The sequence below is a fragment of the Rattus rattus genome, chromosome 5, assembly GCF_011064425.1.
Source record: "Rattus rattus isolate New Zealand chromosome 5, Rrattus_CSIRO_v1, whole genome shotgun sequence".
Lineage (NCBI taxonomy): Eukaryota > Metazoa > Chordata > Mammalia > Rodentia > Muridae > Rattus > Rattus rattus.
The window spans coordinates 96,139,165-96,158,728 of NC_046158.1; the positions used below are offsets into that span (position 1 = coordinate 96,139,165).

Here is a 19,564-nt window from a genome sequence, read left to right on the forward strand (position 1 = left end):
GGAATGTTCCAGATCAAAGGGCATGACCTCCCTGCCAAACTTCAGTCTGTCTGGTATGGACTGCTACCCATCATGTGATGTCCTACAGTGAGTCTGTGACACGGAAATGCCAGCACAGCGCAGACCAACCAGGAAGTACACTTCCAAAGCCCTCATTCCAGGGCAAACGCACACAACTACCTCATCCAAAATTCCTTCAGAGCCTTATCCAATCTGAAGAGAGAACAACAGGAAAACGGTGGGCAGACATGTTCCCCTCAACCCTGGACCCAAAACACCTACTCCAGATGAAAGGGAGGAAAAATGAAATCAGACATGGAGGATAAAGGAAGTGCAGGCTACCCCACATTCCACTCATCTCAGGTTTCCTTCAAGCTACTGTTGATCACTCTGAAGTCTCACCCATAAAGCTGTGCACGAACAATGCAGCGGCTGTGCCAAAACGAGGGAGTGGAAAAAGACAAATACCAGAATCCAAATATGAAAATCATCTTTGCCAAAGGGATTTTCAGTAAAGCCACCAGTGTGGGTAGTACAATCCTTATGACAGGGAAAGAAATCTGTTCTCCAGCTCTTCCACATTCTGTCACTCACAGACAGCCTCCTCTTATGTCTCTTAGGAAGAGATCCTCACCTTAGGAAAGAGGATGGTAAGAGAAGGTCACAGTCTCTTCTTCCCAGGTAGCATATGCGCCTGGCTTTTCACCACTGACTGACAATGAAAGATGCCAGTGAACGATGCTTGTGTCCCCATGGCACTCGGCAGTGTTAAAACTAAATAAGGCCATGCACAGGGGAACAAATGTACCTATCAACCACTATCTGTGCTGACAAGAGCCAAGGCTGGCCCTTGACTAAATCCTGACATTGCTTTCAGGTCTGCTTGCTTCCTCTCTTTGGCCCTGCTCTTAGGCCCTTTAATCCCCAGACTGCTTATCAAGCTCTTCACCCAGGCCAGCACCCCTATCACTACTGTCTGAGTCTAGACTTCCTTCAGCACTACCCACTACTAAAATGTGTGCTCTGTGTACTTCACGTTACCACAGGAAAATGGTCAGTGTTCAGAAAGAGTTGATGAAACCCTTCCCTGAGTGGTTCTTGGACAAAAGAGGAAGCCAATTTTGCAGGTTCAGGGTTTTAAAGAAAAAAAAATTATGACCTTTGGAAAAAAAGCTCATATCAAAGTTTAAGGAACAATTACCTTCTTTTACATGTCTGAAATATTAAACAATAACTATGGTTACCTCAAAAAATCAAGAATCATACTATTTACTGTCTAACTATTAACTGACCTAAAAAATCCTATAGTAAACATAAGTTTGTATATAAATGCACATATAAAGTTTAAATGAAATTTTTACATCAGGGCTGATAATGTTCCCTCCAAGAGCCAAAGACCAACTAACAAAGCCCCAACACTAGCCTCGAGAAGCCCTCTTTAGAGTTGCTGGTCAGGGTTGCCCAAGAAACTCTCCAACCGCACAGGCTATGACTCTTGCCCTTGGCTGTTCCCTGCCCAGAGGGGAAGTTGAGTCCCTATTGCTAAAGACATCATGCACATCAGACACAGGGCCTAGAAGTCCCTGGGCAGGAAATGACGAGAAATCCTCCTTTGAGAAGTTTGCTGCTCTTGCAGAGGACCTGAGCTCTGTTCTTAGCACCCACATGGTGGTTCATAACCTCCTGCAACTCCAGCTCTTAGGAATCCAATACCCTCTTCGGTCCTTTGTGGGAACTATACATGTGTACATACAGACACATACATACATACATACATACATACATACATACATATATGTCAAGTACATAGACATACATAGGTAGACTCATCCTAAAGTAAATTTTAAGGATGAGGTATTTGTGGAAAATTTGAAAAAGTTATAAAGAGCGAAGACTTGTGTGTTACCTGCAATTAGACTATTAAAGCAATGTGATGCTGGTATAACAGGCAAGCTATACAGAATGGTAGTATGTACTGTCTTGGTTATCGAAGAGGTCTTTAAATAAATTTAACAATGGAAATCCTTGATTTAAATGCTGTACTGGTTGTAATAAAAAGCGCGAATGCCCAATGCTGTAGGGTCATAGCAAGGGGCTTTTTACTCTCCCATGGCTGGTTGGCAGCTCTGGAGATGCCCCAGTGGTGGTGAGGCCATGGCTCACTGAACTGTTTCATTGTGGTAGACAGAGCTAAAGTCCTTAAGGGGACCCTGAAGGAGCTTGGTCTGTGATTAGGGATGTGACCAGATTGTGAAAGGGTCTCAATGTTTTGGGGATATAGGAGTCCAGGTATTTTTCCCAGGGGAAGCAGGGGTTCCCTGAATCAATACTTTGCTTTGTAAGGGGATTGCTTTGCAAGTGATGTAAGGTCAGAAACAGGGCTGAAAGCCACTATTTGTAAGCTGTGGGTTGCTGCTGATGCAAGGAGCTTATGTAACGCGGGCTTTGTTTTGGAAAAGCCGTTGTGGCGGCTGTGTGGACATGTACTTGAAATGATGGAATAAACTGAGCCTCAGAAAGAATGTACCAAGGGTAACACCGCGAACAAATGGCTGCATATCCCTGGCACATGGAATTCCTCACCCAGCCCAGTATCCTTTTCCCTAGAAGATGGAAATTCTAAAGGCCAGAAGACAGCATCCAAAGTACATTATATCATCCTCCAAGGTGACCAACTGTCCATTCTCCGCAGGAGACAGACCCTCTTCATCTCTCACTACAGATAGTGAGGAACACTTGAGCTGGCTGAGAATTTTTTATAAGGACGAATGATAACTATAGGTATTTAGCATGACAGACCTACATAACAAAATCTGCACAGTTCAGTGAAAGAAACAGGTTTCTTCTTGTTGCTATTAACTCAGGATTTCCTATCTAATGTCATAGAACAAAAGGGCACAATTGTTTTGAACTTCTACATCTAGATTGTTGCTTTTCTCTTCCCTCTCCAAGAAGCCTAAAGCTGGGTCATTCTATCAGAAGTGTGTGTGTGTGTGTGTGTGTGTGTGTGTGTGTACATGTATATGTATATGAGTATATGTACATGTGTATGTGTATGTATATATGTTAGTGAAAGTATATGTGTGAATACATTTGAGTATGTGTAGTATGTGTGTGTTTGTATGTGTACATATGTATATGTGTATGTATGTGTTTGTGTATGTGCATACATGCATTTATGTGTGCATATGCCCTGTGCAGGTGTGAATGTAAATGTGTATGTGTAGTGTGTGTGCATGGGTGTATTGTATATGTATGTAGTGGGTGTGTGTGTATGTGTGTGTGTGTGTACACTCATACTATGTGCTGCTGGGATTCCTTATGTGATCAGGAAGTACTTTAGCAATCCCACAAAAGAGTTACCCCATATGTCCATTCCATACCTACAGATGGTAAAGACTTTGGACCAGAAATTTCTATTCTATTTACCTCAGATTGGATGAGCAATACCCAAGAGAGGTTTCACAATATCGGGGAGGCATTCCCTTTCTTCTCTGTTTTAAATTTCTAACAAATGAGTCTGAAATATTCTCTTAAAAAGAAACAATTTCACGCTCATAACCTTGATATCACTTCCCTTGCCCAAATCTAGGACTTGTTGTTAACTAGGAAAATAGCAGTTGAAGCCTTAGTTTTGGGAGATTAGCAGGAGAAAGGGAATAGAAGGAGGGACAGAGGGAGAACAAAGTGAAAGGACACACTACCTCTTCTGACACCTCCCCTCTATCATCTGATACTTAAGAATTAAGAATTTCTCCTAAATGATACCGATGGCAACAAAGAAAGCCAAGCAAGCACTCTATGTGATCCCAGATCTGGGAGCAAATTTGATCCTCAAACTCAGACTCTCATCTCAGAGTGATGGTTAAAATCCCTGCCATGAAGTTATGTGGTTAGTGCTAACGTAGGTCTAGGGAAAATGACAGACACTTCAAACGATCCTGTAATGCCCAGTCCCAAGAGTCTAGACCTATAATATCATAGTCTGATGGGTTCATAGGAACTGTATAGCTCAAAAGCACAGGGTGGCAGGGTTTCTGAACTCGTGGGAGTCACAGCCAATGAGTGTCATGGCAAATGTGAGACGGGATCAACTAAGGCTCCGTCGCCCACTACATGCTAGAGAGGGCCCTGTTTCACTAATTTTCCTTAGTCTTTTCCAAGGGCTGAAGCTGACACTTATTTTTTGTAGATGGTCTGCTGTGTGTGTGCGTGTGTGTGAGCCATGGTGAATTTTAGAACACTTTATACATATGGGGACAATTGAATAATGTCCATCCATTTTTAAACCAATTTATGAGGCAGAACACTTGTCACACTGCAGATTTTTCATATTCTCTCATATTTGGACTCAATTGGACACTCCCTTATATTGTTTACACGTTCCTCAGCATGGCTTTTTAATGACGCAATGTTATAGAAATGAGAAAAAAGATTCCTATAGATTCCATTTGTGACGTCACCTATATAGAGTCTAGAATAACATATACAACTTTTATGCAGCTTTACTTCTCACTTATACAATGAGAGTACACGTTGCACATAGAATATGAAGCCTGTAGTGCCTGGGATCTAAAATTATATGAGAAACTATGAGTATTGTGAATGCACATCAACAGGTTTAGAATTCTAATGGCTACAGAATCATCTAGAACAGTGGTTCTCAGCCTGTGTCTTGTGACTCACTTGGAGTCACATATGAGATATCCTGTATATCAGATGTTTATGTTTCAGTTCATAGCAACAGCAAAATTATAGTCATGAGGTAGCAATGAAATACCTTTATGGTTAGGGGTCCCCACTACACAAAGAACTGTATTGAAGAGTCGCAGCATTAGGAAGGTAAAGAAACACTGACCTCAAGCTTGATGAGACGCAGTTCCCCAACTCACATCTAAACACTATGATTCTTCAGGAAAGAAAAAAGGGGTTCAGGAACCCTTCTTTAGAATGATACTATCACATGGTCCAGGCTGACTGTAGATTACTGTGAAATCCCGTCTCATGAGTTCTGCTTCCTGTACAAATACTTTTGTATTTGTTGCTTTTCTGATGCTTTCATAAAACACCACAGCCAAAAGAGACTTATGGAGAAGAGTTTTAGATTAGGGTTCCCGAGGGCAAGAGTCTATCATGGTAAGAAGGCAGGGCAGCGAGAAACAGGCATGGTGTGGCCAAAGCAGGAGGATGAGAGTTCACATCCTCAAACACAAACATGAAATAGAAAAAGAGGACCAGAAGAAGTGCAAGGATTTAAACTCAAAGCCTGTCTCAAGTGACATACCTCTTCTACCAAGACCACACCTCCCAACCTTCCCCAAACAACATTACCAACTGTTAACAAGTTATGCTAAAAAGTAATCATTGGCAGTCAGCCTAGTACATAGTACCTAAAGAAGGACAGTCTATTTTGCATATATACACACACACATGCACACACTTCGGGGAGGGAGGTGGAATCCCCTCTCCGACTTGTCTCATGGTTTTATTCTTCTCAGCTCGAGGATTCTGTCAAAAGAAGTTGAACAAAACAACCGTTAAACAATCATTTTATTTAGTTTTTAGTGGGTTTTGGCTTGGTTTGGATTTCAGTACTGGGCATCAGGAATCCAACCTAAGCCTTGCACATATGTGCATACCAGACCAACAAAAGGATTATAACTCACAGAGTGACCCTAATGAGGCCTTGAAATTCCTTTCTCGATTTCCCCAGGATCTGAAATTATAAGTCTGAGCCTCTGGGCCTCACTTGCTGGGGGTGGGGGGGAGTTCCAGTGGTACCATAAGTGATCCAGTATCTGATTCTGGCCTCTCTTCTATGCCAGCCATAACCCCAACAACTCTAAACAAAAATGAACTCTCCAGAAGCCCAGAGCTGGGAGCTTCAGCTCTTCTTTCCCTCCTGTCCCCAGGACCTTCACTTGGATTTCATTATGTAAATAGGAAAGCACTCATTTCTGGTTCCCCACAACTCCAGATCTCTAGGCCCATGTGACAAAAGTGTCCACAGGGCACACTTGCTCCGAAGAGAAGCCCTAAACTCCCCTGTCCCTGACTCCAGATCGGGGACTCATTTCCCTTTTAGAGGCAAAGCCCATTCCGTGTGTATTTTTTCCATCATCTTGCAAAGGCGTGTTCACTCTGACATATGTGACCATGTGACCATGCTCCTTGCAGACTTCCTTTCGGAATGTTCTTCTTTCTGCTGTCTCCACATCAAGAGTCCATCTGAAATGGTGTTTGAGAGATAAGGCACTAACTAGACTGAGTTCCAGAATAACGATTCCCAAGCCCCTGGGCTTACGAAGGGGTTGGTGAGTCCGGGACTGCTAAACACTTTGTTTATCTAAGGGTTCACATAGAGCCCACGGGGGTCATATGAGATCGATCTGAAAGTTCCTGAAAGGTGCCTTGACTCTTGATTATGATAAGTGATGGGGACCTTAAATTCCTGGCTCCTTCTGCCTTTCACCCCTTATTTTATTTCTTCAGTATATTAACTTTATTCCATGTGCCCTAGACAGAATTATCTCAAAGGAAACATGAGATACTGACATATCATTATGAAAGGTCAGGGTCTGATTCTCCAGGAAACCTGAGATCTATGTACTTCTCAACTGTGATGGCCTCAGACTCACAATCCAAAATGTCTAACAGACTCTAGGCAGGAAGCCAGAGGAAAGGATGATGGAGACCTGGAGGCAGAGGTCACCTCACACTGTCTCTTAAGAACTTTATTAGACTTTCCACATGGGGTTTCTGCTAATAGCCAGGGACCAAAACTGGGCAGTAGGGAGTCCAGAAAATGGACTTGTCATGCAAGGGACTATAAGAGCAGTAGGAAAATGTGGTCTCCTCAGAAAGGAAGGAGAGAGTGGATAGAGGATTACTAACAAGCTATGATCACATTTTCAAATCACAGAAAGCACTAGAATACAAGCCAGTGATGACCAAATGTAGACGGCAGAATAGAGAACATCGTGGATGCTTTGAAACATGGATGCTGAAAATGTTAGAGGCTGAAACAAAAATCAAAGTCAGAGGCAATGTCAGAGGAGAGCATAGGTGAAGGAAGGAAGCTGGCAGGGAACTCAGAATCATTTATCCAGGTACGGGGATCTGTGCCTATCATCCCAGAACTCGGGCAGCTCAAAATGAAGTAATGCTGCAAATTCACAGCCACTCTTTGCTATGCAGTGAGTGTCAGAGTATCCATAGCTACAAAGTAAGTCCCTGTGTAAACACCTCTCAACACACACATATACAAAACCATTTAGAACCTTCTAGATATTGAATCCTAAACCTATTGGAATTGAAAGGATAGTAACGATACAGAAAGAGAGACTCGATCATTCAGAATAGACCCCAGAAGGTACATGTGAGGAAGGGTGATTATCCAATGCCTTGATAACAAAGGGCTATTCTGTCTGGGCGGTGGGTAATACAGGTTCAATAGCTTCTGTCCTAGCTTAAGAAACAGACCCTGGAGCAAGGCTTACGTGCTCAGGTTCACCAGGAGCTTTGACTTCAGGGGAATGCAGGTGGAAGGAAAAAGGAATTAGGTAAGACCTGTGCAAGACCACATGAGGTGAAGGGGACTGGCTAGGACTCATGAGGAGACGCAGCTAGTCACAACTAGGCAGTCCACACACACACACACACACACACACACACACACACACACACACACACACACACGATACACCACACACACGCACACATGCCCATGCATGTGTGTGCACACACTTGCATACACACACATACATACACATTCTCACGCACATACACACCTGTACACATTCACGCGCATACACACACAATGAAAGCAGTGTCTCTGAGCACTTTGGAAGAGCTCACAGAAAGAGAGCCCGGACGTTGCCTGCCTTTTGTCTCCTCTCCTCACCTTATCATCAGCCACACCACAAGTGTTGCCTGTCCTTGCTTCCAGGTTGCATTCTCTTGCCAAAACTGTAACTGCCAGAGGTACCAGGCACATTCTTTCCTATTCTGGAGATGAAGGCAGGCCCAGAGACTTTGGCTTCCAATGTGAGTCTGGCAGACAACATGAATGCCAGCATGACAGCCAGCCAAGGTAGGGAAGTGGTAGGTTCTAAGGAAGGCAGGGCTGAGTGAACCCAGGAATTCTGGGAGGTGGAATCTCCCAGGTGCATATTATACACACAATCAAATGCTAGAAAGATTAAATGTATCAGTGGGTCGTTGGTGTTGGTGTCGTTGTTGTTGTTGTCGTTGTTGTTGTTGTTGTTGTTGTTGTTGTTAAAAAGATGGCCATGAAAAAGTAGGAGAAAAAATGTTCTTCATATTCTTCTGTGAAGACGATGGCTTTTCTAAGTGTGACACAGATTCAAAATCATTAAAGGCTTTGTTAATTAGCAGATTTGACTAAAACATCTTCCTGGGAAGAGACATGGGCATACGTGCAAATGCAATGTAACACACAGAAAACATAGACAATATTTGCATCAGATAAAACAAATTAAATATCAGGTAAACAAATTAAAGCAGTAGTGAGCTCTAAGGAGCACCTGTCAGTAAGTGAGGGGAACTAGGAGGAAGACGAATGAGGCTTGAAGCCAGGGTCCAATCCACCCGATGACCATTTCTACAGAGGCCAAACTCCTAAAGGAAAATCAGATGAGAATTGCAGGGGGGCAGGCGCGGAAGGATGCATTCCAGTGGACTTGATTGTTTTACAGTGTGAGAACAAATTTTCCAAAGTCCTACCAAATGAACTGAAAGTTACCTGTTTATGCCCTTATTTCTGTGGCTTCAATTCATATGAGGTTTTTTTTTTTTAAGAAAAAAAAGGAAAGAAAGAAAACCTCAGTTTTCTGTCTACTCCAGAAAATCTAAGATCTTTGGAGTTCTCTATAGAAAACTACATTCAGGTTGAATTCTATCTCATTTACACAATAGACTTTTGCCTGGAACCCCCAACTTCATAAAATTCTAGTGTTGGTTAAATTTGCTTCCTTTAAAAATATGCTACTAGGAATGAGTGTTCATGTCTATACCCCTAGCACTTGGGAAATGAAGGATCAGGAGTTTAAAGTCAGCCTCAGCTTCACAAGACTCTATCTCAAAACTACAGAGAAAGAAAGGGACAGAATGCTGCTTTCTTTATCTTTTAAAAAATCACGATAAAGCAGAATTAAACTACAGTAAAAATAACACGCTACTTTTAGGAGACTTTTTGAAGCATTTTCTTAGATATTATTCAATATAATCCCCATCTCCATAAGAACTTTGTGAAGACAGTGGTTTTCTTTATGTCCATTAAATACAGACAGGATAAAGAACAGACTTAATATCTAAAATCCAATGACTGACAAACTACAGCTAAGTTCTAAGAGCCCACCTGATAGTCAGACTTCATGGTTTCTACTGAACAGTGTGTAAATAGTGTGAATTTGGAGGGTAAGGCAATGACTTGTTTACAAAATCTGTATCTTTCTGGAGATTCATAATGGAGTTTGGCAGCTTAAAAAAAAAAACCCAAATCGTTTGTATCCAACTTTCCATTAAACTGCAATGGCTAACTAGCCAAGTGCAGTAAGAGAAGCTAGAATTTGCAACAAATGCCAAAGAACTCAATCGTTTTCCTTTAATATATTAATTTGCTCCAGGGAGTGAGTTCTGGGTATTAATTTCCATGGTCATTTCCCCTTCATCCCTGACTTGGGGGAAGGAAAACTGAGATACTCCCAGGACAAGATCTTCTCATCTTCTCCTGAAACCCAGCTTGAGAGGCAGACATCATCATCTGATACCCACCAAGCAAAAAGCTTGTGGAAGCCTTGCCAAGCCCCAGGCACCAGGCATGATTGAATCTCTTGGTAGGATTTAAAATCCATCCAGGCCAGACATGCTTGTCTTCCAATTTTGGCCATGACTGATAAAAGGGAAAGTAAGTAGGAAAGCCAGAATTGTGAAAAGAATTTAACACTTCTAAAAGCTTTGGATTCGATTTCTACTCGAGGCAGTAACACAAAAACTCAAGCAAAAGCTAACTTCATCTGTTCATCTACACTTCACTTGAACTGAGCCCAATAGTTCCAAGTTCAAAATGGCAATAACCAAGAAAGTTTCCTTGATGGTTCTAACACCTGATCTCAGCCAAAAGGCCGAGAGGCGATCCCTTGATGGTTTCTACTCACTAAACCAGAACCCAAAGGAGTCAAGGGCATTTGTCAGGTCTCCTTACTATTTACCCCAAGTGCCTTGAATCCTGCTCAACAATGACTTAAGAGATTAAAAAAAATGGTGGCCCAACATTTCTTTCTGATTTTACTTAGATTCTGCGTGAACAGAAGCATATATCTTATGTACTGGCATTTGTAGATCCAGTTACTTTTTAGGGACTAGTCCCCAAAGGGCTTTTCCACTGTGAGAAAAAATCCACTGAATTGTGCCAAATGCCTCCATTTTTAAAACTCTTTTGGCTTTTCTATGTATGGTGTGCATATGTTGTGCATGAATGTATGACTGTGGTATGTTGCATGCTGCATGCATGTGAATATGCAAGTGCACATGCCCATGGGGATTCATGAGAAGGCCAGAGTGTTTTTCTCTATCATTTTGTTCCTTATTTCTTCAAGTCAGAGTCTCTTTCCACTTTGGCTAGGTTGACTGACCAGCAGGCTACAAGAATCTGCAAGCTTCTACCCTCTCTTGGTACCATGTACAACCACGCTCATCTTTCTATATGGCTGCTGGGGACTCTGGTCCTCATATTAATAGAGCAAATGTTCCTATCCATGGAGCCACCTTTCCATCCTACCTTTGATATTTTCTTGACCATTTACCTGTTAAGATATATATCCTAAGTATTCTTTTATATGAAAGCTTTATGCTTTGCCTTTTTCTTGCCAAGTCTAGTGTAAGAACAAAACATTCCACAGATTACATTCCTTAAATGATCGAAGAAACCAATTCTAGAGAAGTAGGACAAAAATTAAAAACCTTTTAGAGAACAAAATAGTTTGTAAATTAAAGGAAGAAATTGGAAAATGTGACTCTGAAGGATCATGGATGTACCTGTAAGGTAACAATAGGTCTAGGGAGATGGACAGCAAAACCAATGGGGAAAATTGATCACTCTGTTCAACATTGCAATATAACAGAAGGTAAAAGAAGTTTGAGGTGCCCTGGCAGAATCCCACCAATATCATAATTCATTAAGGAATGCGCACTCCAAAGAAAATGATGATCCCCAGCACACTGAGGAATAGACCCTGATCAGCTGTGCTCCTTACAACAATCCTTAGCCACCTATGGAGTCACAAGGATATAAGCTACAGTTAGAAAGGCAAATCCTGGACAAAGCATTCTCTACCAAAAGACAACGTGTGAGTCCATCCTTTGAAGGTGAGCATGTACCACAATGTAATGAGCTAACACGACAGAGGGTAACTGGGAAAGTCCTCAGAAGGTTAGGCTTAGGGTAAGGATTAGGGTTTAGGGTTGGGGGTTAGGGTTAGTAAGTAAAAAGAGTCTGTCAATCAAAGTTATGTGCAACTTCTCAGAATTAGTGTTACACTGGGCTATGTCTCCTACACTTGGAATGCAAGAGTTGGGGAATGATAAAGCAAAGTCCCCTGTAGACGTCCAGGGCCATCATCTGCAGAATGAGATTGTCAACAGACGCAGATTCATCGTGCCCAGTCTATGACCTTGTCCTGGCACTTGGTATCTTCAGTCATTTAAAAATAGAGGAAGTCCCTTCTTTGCACGACAGCATAGAACCAGAAAATGAATTTGCAAGCTTACCAGGCAAAGAGGCCTGAATAATCCATTGGAGAAACCACAATGATTCCATTGCCTTAAAAAGTTTTATTGAAACACTAAAAATTCTCTAACCCTTGGTTTTAAATGTGTAGATCATTGAAAAAACTAATTCAGATCAATATTTGTTCAGTCCTATGTCATTTGAAACTTAAAAACATTGAAAATTAAAATATTTTCTTTCTTTACAAAAACTTAAGAGCATCTTGAACTGGGCTTCCTTTTCCTTGTACTGTACCATGAAGTGAGCGTCTCTTCTGGGCTTTGACAAATTGTCATTCCAAGTTTTTGTCAGCTTCTAGCATCTTAGCCTTTGTACTTTCATTGTTGTGAAATATCTCCAGAGTTCCGTTAACATCAAGGCGTGTGTGTGTGTGTGTGTGTGTGTGTGTGTGTGTGTGTGTGCGTGCACGTGCGTACGTGTATGTGTGCTGGTGTCACTTCCCCTGGACACTGTCAGCATCTCTGTCATGCCCATTTTCCTCCCTTTACACGGTGAGTCTGCTTCTATCAAGTTCCCAGCCAACTTCGGGGGTATCTCAAAGGGAAGGGTGTGACTCCCATTTGGATCAGTAACAGTAAATCATTTATCTCAAACCTGACATTCTCTTTTCATTTTCCAGTAAGTAAAGCACTGCTTCTCCACAGGAGACTGTAATAGAAAGGACTGAAGGGAGTAGCCAGAGGTCCAGGCTGGTGTTCTAGCCTTTTACCCAGGAGTGCTAGAAACTAGTTGTGGATGCTCGACAGTATCTTGTGTGTAGTGGTCATGGGAAGTGGAGGAAAAGCCCTCAAGATGGAGTAGTTAAAAGATACTTACCATCTACACGCTTACTATGCTGGCAGACACTGGCTTTGGCGTCTGTAGAACTCTTAATCCATAATGGAGAACACATGGAGCTCAAGCATTGTAAAAAAGCATACCATTCTTGTGCTTTACTATATAGATCTGAGGAAAATACCTTTTAAGTGAAATTGAACCAAACATCTGTCTGGCTCCCATTTGACGAGTACAGAATGTACTGTACAAACTAATCAAATTTCATAACCCTGCTGTGACCTTGTCATTTCCTAACAGCATGTGCCTCCCAGAGCTGTCACTTATTGGAAACTCATCTGTGAGTGTTCTCTATACTACCTAGAATAGAATAAAGTATCACAGAATACATTTGACTCAGAGCATGAGACAGCATGAAACATGTACACATTACACATCATGCCTTTCTCAAACCCTCACATGCACTTGTGCAAATTTGAAACAAGAGGAAGATGAGATTTGACTCATTGGTCAAATCGCACACAATGCATTTTTTATATGAACTCTTTTATCTGCACATTCTTAGAAACACATAACAAAGTTCATCTGACGAAAGAGTTTATTATTGTAATTTTACAAAGAACAAAGGTGATCTAGTGGCACAATGGGACACAGGACAAAAGTGACAATCCTGACCCTATGCACGTACTATAATACAAAATCAGTTTTTTTAAAAAAAGGAAGAAAGAAAAGAAAGACCGTGAAAACTACACCAGCTTCTTAAGGCTGTGTCATTCTCAGTCACCTCATCAGATTCTATGGTACAAGTGCATATGTGTGCAGGCACATGTGTGAAGATGTAGCAGTAAATATTAAAGATGACACACCATCCCATGCTGGTGCCCACTCCAGCAGACCACGTGACATCTTCTGGGTATTGTCATCTTAATCAGCGAAGTATCTCAACCGCTAAGCTCCCAGTCTCCATCCCACGCTACTCTCTGGCTGGGCCCAGCAGCAGCCACTCTCTTTTGACTCTTTTACTTAGGACTCTGCTCACCTTCCCAGCATCCGCCCCCTGTGGTTATAGTCACAATTCCCAGCAACCAAAACCAAAACACAATAAGCTTGCAATTTATCAATCAGACTTATATCTTAAATTCTCATTCCACAAAATGTCCACACAATAAACTCACAACCATTTGATAATGATATAAACTGCCCGCCTAGATAAGACAAATTGTCCTATAAAAAAATCTAACCCTTATGAAATATTCATAACTACCTGTGGCCCTTTAAGGCCACACAGATCTAGGTCATCCTTCTCTCCTCCATCTTGGTTCTTCTTTATTTTCTTTCTCCCCTCTCTCTTCCCTCTCCAAAACTCTGTGTCCACCTTACTGTTTTACTGCCCAATCACAGGGCTTGTCCTGTCTTGTGCCTGCCTCCACCTGCACATCAACAGTAATCCACAAGGAGATGGAGAGACGCTCCCATAGAGACCGTAGAGTCAGCAAGGGTGTGGAGACGGTGATGCATTTGTTTCGGTGAAAGGGAGTCGCCAAGAACAGTGAGGCAGTGGTAGGACTTACAGCTGGGTCAGGGCATAGTAAATATCTGACCTCAACAATAGATTCTAGTCTTCCTTTCCCTGCTGCATCTGCTGCATGTGTGTTCAACATATAGACGAGGTTTGCCTCTAATGTCCTCCACTGTGATAAAAGCATCTGGTTAGAGCCCAGTGAGTCCAGGAAATTGCCAATGCCAATTCCCGTCCACAGATCAAAGATGGGCTGATCATCCAGAAGCCTGTGACTGTCCACTCCCAGGCTTGACACCAGAAACATATGTTGACTTGATGGAAGACAGGAATATAGGCATAGAGAAGCAATGCTCAAATGCTGGAGAAGGTGAGCTGGATGACAAGGATGAAAATTCTACCCCGGTTTCTCAGGAGATACTGTGAATCTGAAAAGAGTAGCCACCATATGTATCAAGCCTATACCTGAAGGTCAAGGGGAATGTATTAAAAAAAGACAGGCAGATTCTCATGGAGCACATCCACAAGTTGAAGGCAGACAAGGCCGGCAAGAAGCTCATGGTGAACCAGGCTGAGGCTCACAGGTCTAAAACCAAGGAAGCATAAACATGCAGGAGGAGCACCCACCTCCAAGTGAAGGAGAAAGAGATCATCAAGGCTCTGTCTGAGGAGGAAGAAACAAAGAAATAAAATTTCCTTTATGTCTGTATACAGTGGCCTGAGTGTGGCCTCATGTGGATCAGTCATTAAAGCAAAACAAGCCTTTGTCTGTTGCCCTCTTGAGAGAGAGAGAGAGAGAGAGAGAGAGAGAGAGAGAGAGAGAGAGAGCATAGATTCTAGGTTTGAGGGTATATAGATAATGAGTCCTGCGTCACTAGAGTTTGATGTTAAGTTCCATTGAAGGCCTACTTCTTATTTTGAAAGCATCACCCTAGAGCAGTAGAACATGCATTTGGAGCTATTTTGATGGTGGGGATTGTGGTCATAGTAGGGAGTCCGTGATAGTGGTGAGAATGGTTGTGATGGTGACAGTTGTAGCTGTGGTGATGTTTGTGCTGGTGGAAGTCATAATAGAGGTCATGATAGTGGTGGTAGTCATAACCATGTTCATGGTGGCTGTGGACATGATTGTGACTGGGGTGGTCATAGTCCTATTTAGTAGTGGTTGTGGTGATAGTCATGATGGCAGTCATGTTTGTGCTGGTGAGTGTGGTTATGGCTGTCGTTGCAATTTTGGTGTTGCAGTAATGACAGCAGTAAGTGTGGTGGTGGTAGTTTTTATAGTAGTAGTTGTACTGGTCATGGTGCTGGTAGTTATAGCGTTCATGGAGGTGGAGATGATAGTGGTTCTCATAGACATGGTGGTAATGGTGTTTATAGTGGTAGTGAGTTGTGATAGTAGTGGTCATTGTCATAGTAGTAGTGGTGATGATTGTCATAGAGGTGGTGGTAATGGTGGCAACTGTAGTCATGGAGGTCATGATGGTAATGGTGGCTATGGTTTTGCTTAGGCAGTTTTTATTGTCTTTTCTAGGTGAGGTTATGGTTCTAATATTCTCTTGCTGGCCATAATACCTCAACCTTATCCCAGAGTAGGGAAGGGAGTTGTAGGGAAGGTAAATACTTCAATAGGGTCGCATAACCTACCGAAGCTGAACCCTGCTCTCTCTCTCTCTGCCCTGTGTTTCTCCTTGTCCATTATTTGAGAATAAAAGAAGAACCCACCAGCTCTCACAAAGTGCTGAAAATCTGCTGTTACAAGGCCCAACAGTGGCTTCCCTTGATAGACACAGCTTTTCCTCACTGAACTGCTAGCAGAGAACAAAACCGTGGCGAACCACCCAAGTTTTGGAGGGCTTCCAGAAGCTTTTCAGACCGTCTGGCTAGGCACTGTGGGCTCTGATTTGCACTATGCTTCCCAAGAGAGGTCACACCAGAACACTTGTTCCTGGCTTCGTTATGACACTGATTTGTCCACTTCAACACAGCTGCTCTTCCCCGGGACACAGGCCTTTCCCGTCCTGAGTCAAATCTGTGGGCCACTGCACCCTACAAAACAACGAGGCTCTTCCCACTGCCAGACTGCACCACGGGCTTGGCTAAGTTGGTGAGATATGCAGTAGCAGGGGAATGTCCCCTGTGGCCCTGAGCTCCTATTTTGGCTCTGTAATAAGCTGAGTTGAAGCCCAGAGTGACCTACCTTCTCTCTTTTTCTCTCTTTCATTTTTGCTGAGGTTTATTTTGGTTTGTTTTGGTATTTTTTAGAGTTTATTTTTAAACTTATACACAGTAAAATTAACTCTTTTGGGTGGATATTTCGGAGTTTTGACAGATACCCAGTCATGAAACAACCACTACTATCTGAATACAGATAATTCCATGCTTCTAAAAAGTTCCTTTGCTCACTCTTAGCATATCGACCAGCTACTGATGGTTCTCTGTACCTTTTCCTGTACTCCGGTGTCATAGAGAGAAACATGTATGTAACTAGCCTTTCCAGTCTGAACCCTGTCTCCTAACATACAACGATACATGAACAATTCATTGCAGAAAAACATTTGGATATGCATTATAATGGGATTATGAATACTATCCATACACATTTGCACACAAGTTTGCTGCAAACATTTTTGTTTCTGTTTGGTTAGGATTGATAGATCCTGTGCTAAATACACGTTTAATGTAAGAAACTTCCAAAACTGCTTTTCAAAGTGACTGCAACATTTTTCATTTCCACCAGCAGTAAGTGGGAGTCTGCACTTCCTTTGACACCAGACATGGTCAAGGCTTCTTGCTCAGTCTTTCCCTAAAACCAAGTTCAGTTGGGAAGCTGCTTATCTAAAGATTCGCATGCTAAAAGGCAGAGGGCACAGGTGGCACATGCTCAGATCCACGAGGAACCAGGAGGCTTGACAAGTTATTGGCTGTAAGGAGCATCAGAGTTGTCCATCCAGCCTTGGCCAAAAAGAGTCAAAGTCTGCCATGACTCACAAATTCAGCAAAGACCTGCCTTGGGAGCTCTCCTGACATAGGAAGTTGGTAGTGCTTTGTCTACAGCATGTAATAAACTGGGCTGTGGCCTAGATAAATGCCTTCATTCTTTCCTCTGGACCTTCATATATTTGTCAGAGTGTGGAAGAAGCTCTCATGTAAGAGTCACATAATGGATGGCAGGAATCACAGAGATCACTAACAACCCCAGGACTACACTCTGTGTCCAGAAGGAGCCAACAGATCAAGGATAGATTGCAGAACAGATTCTAAAATGGCGGTTCCAACCTCTAGAAAGACCACTAACTGCCTGGAGCTGGAGTCACAAGTGGTTATGAGCCACCTGATGCCAGTGCTGGAAACTGATCTCCAGCCCTCTGCAAGAGCAGCGAGCGCTTTTAACTGCCTGACATCTTACCAGCCTTCCACCTCTAACAGTCATGAAGATGTTTTAGACTCTTAATGGAAAAGTAAAGAAATACAGGCAAAAGAAACAAACAAAAGCACCAAGAACAACAACAACAATAACAACAACAACAAAACCCCACCATTCTAAGTCTATCCTTAGACCCTCGGTAAGAACCACTCCATTCACTGGTTGTTAGCCATTACCCCAGCTCTTGTCCAAGCAGAAGAGAACTAAGGCCTCTTCAAAGAAAGGAGTATTGAAGAGTTAATGAGCAATTTTTTTCTAAGCCATACCATCTAACTTCACTTTGCACAGTTTTCTCAATATACACAGAAACAAAACCATGTTGCCACGTAATCAAACACTGAGCTCAGGAATGATCCTTCACCATGTGACTTTGGGAATGTTTTTCCTATCTGACCTACAGGTCAAGAGTTTGGATCGGTTTGGTTTTGTTTATGACAGATCTGATGCTCGCCTCCCCAGTGCTAGGATTAGAACATCACCACCACACCCTGTTAGGATTCTGGGTCTGGAGTCTGTGGAACTCTCCTTTTTTGGATCCTGTAACCATGATTCTATCCAAGTGGGGCAGAGCACTAGGTGTGTTGGTGTCCCCTCTTTGTATGAACCCACATTCCCTAAGCTGTGACTTAGGCAGCCTATTCCAACAAGTTCTCCTCATTAAAATCTCCATCAAGTCACACGAGTTTGCGGCAAACAAAACCCCTGTTTGTTAATGGTAAACTGATTTGCCTCGATCGGCTCATTGGATAGTATATGTCCATCAAATCTTCCCAGAAGCTGCATGAAGACTACAAGGGATGGAGCTATTTACTTCACGTCTTGTGTGCCTGCCATGCTTTTGATGAGCAAGATCCAAAGAAACTCTCCGCCCACCCCAACAACACTGGGCTCGTGAACCACACTGAATCTTGTGATTCTCTCAGGTTTCATCCTGTTGCTGCAGGAGCCTTGGTGCGGCATCTCACCAGCCGCATTTCCTGAGCAAAGAAATCATCCTCCCTTAACTGTCAACGCAAGGGCTTAGCTTTTCATGTGACATCTTTCCCAAATTAAATTATAAACCTAAAACATCCTTCCTTGGATCCAAAACAAAATGATAGATGCAAAGGTATCAAAACCCTCAAAAAATTTTAGATACATACATCTACGACGAATCACAGAACAAGTCCTTAAACTATCCCAACTGTGGCCTCACAACTGTCCTTTGGAAGCTGTTACTGAATAGCCTCTGCCTGGGGCTATCACATCCTGGTGATCTCACAGCTGGAAACTGCACAGTCAAATATCCATTCTCAGGAGAGGGCTGTAACAGCAGCTGAAGGGCTCGGCAGCCTGGCCTGCCTTTAGGCCTACGGTCCTTTTTCTCCCTCTCCCTCTCCCTCTCCCTCTCCCTCTCCCTCTCCCTCTCCCTCCCTCCCTCTCCCTCTCCCTCTCCTCTCCCTCCCCTCTCCTCTCCTCCCTCTCCCTCTCCCTCTCCCTCTCCCTCTCCCTCTCCCCTCTCCTTCTCCCCTCTCCCTCTATCTCTCTATCTTTATCTCTCCCTCTGTATCTATCTCTCTCTATTTCTTTCTGGTCCAAAATTGGCCTTCAATGTGAAGGCTCATTTCTGCAGTGGCCTTTGTTAAACAAGAAGCTGAAATAGCCTCAAACAGAAGAAGAAACAGAACCTCTGAGGAAAACCTAAGACCATAAATCTAGGAGAAATAAGTCCACCCCAGGAATATGGATGATACTGGGCATCTTGAAGTCAGTTGCTTCATAATAGAAGGCGATTGTGCTTTTATAGAATTCTAAGTTCAGCTGTTTCTCCTCACTGAGGTCCACTCACCTCCTTCCCCAGCCTTGGGCCTCTCTGTGTCCTGATCCCTCCTCCGGGTCCTTGCATATGATTCGCTTCTCCTCCACCCCATCCTCACTCAGAAAGGATTAGGACAGTCCACCATACTGACTTGGGATTCTCTACCTACAGGCTGAGAAACCTTCTAGTTGCACAGGAAGAAATGGCAAAAGGTGACATTCTCAAGGTGAAGCAAGC

At 42.9% G+C, this 19,564-nt stretch overlaps 1 pseudogene; it reads left to right on the forward strand.

Annotated features, from left to right (window-relative positions):
- The first annotated feature begins 423 nt into the window (after positions 1-423).
- Positions 424-14,792, forward strand: LOC116900954 (annotated as a pseudogene).
- Positions 14,793-19,564: the final 4,772 nt, after the last annotated feature.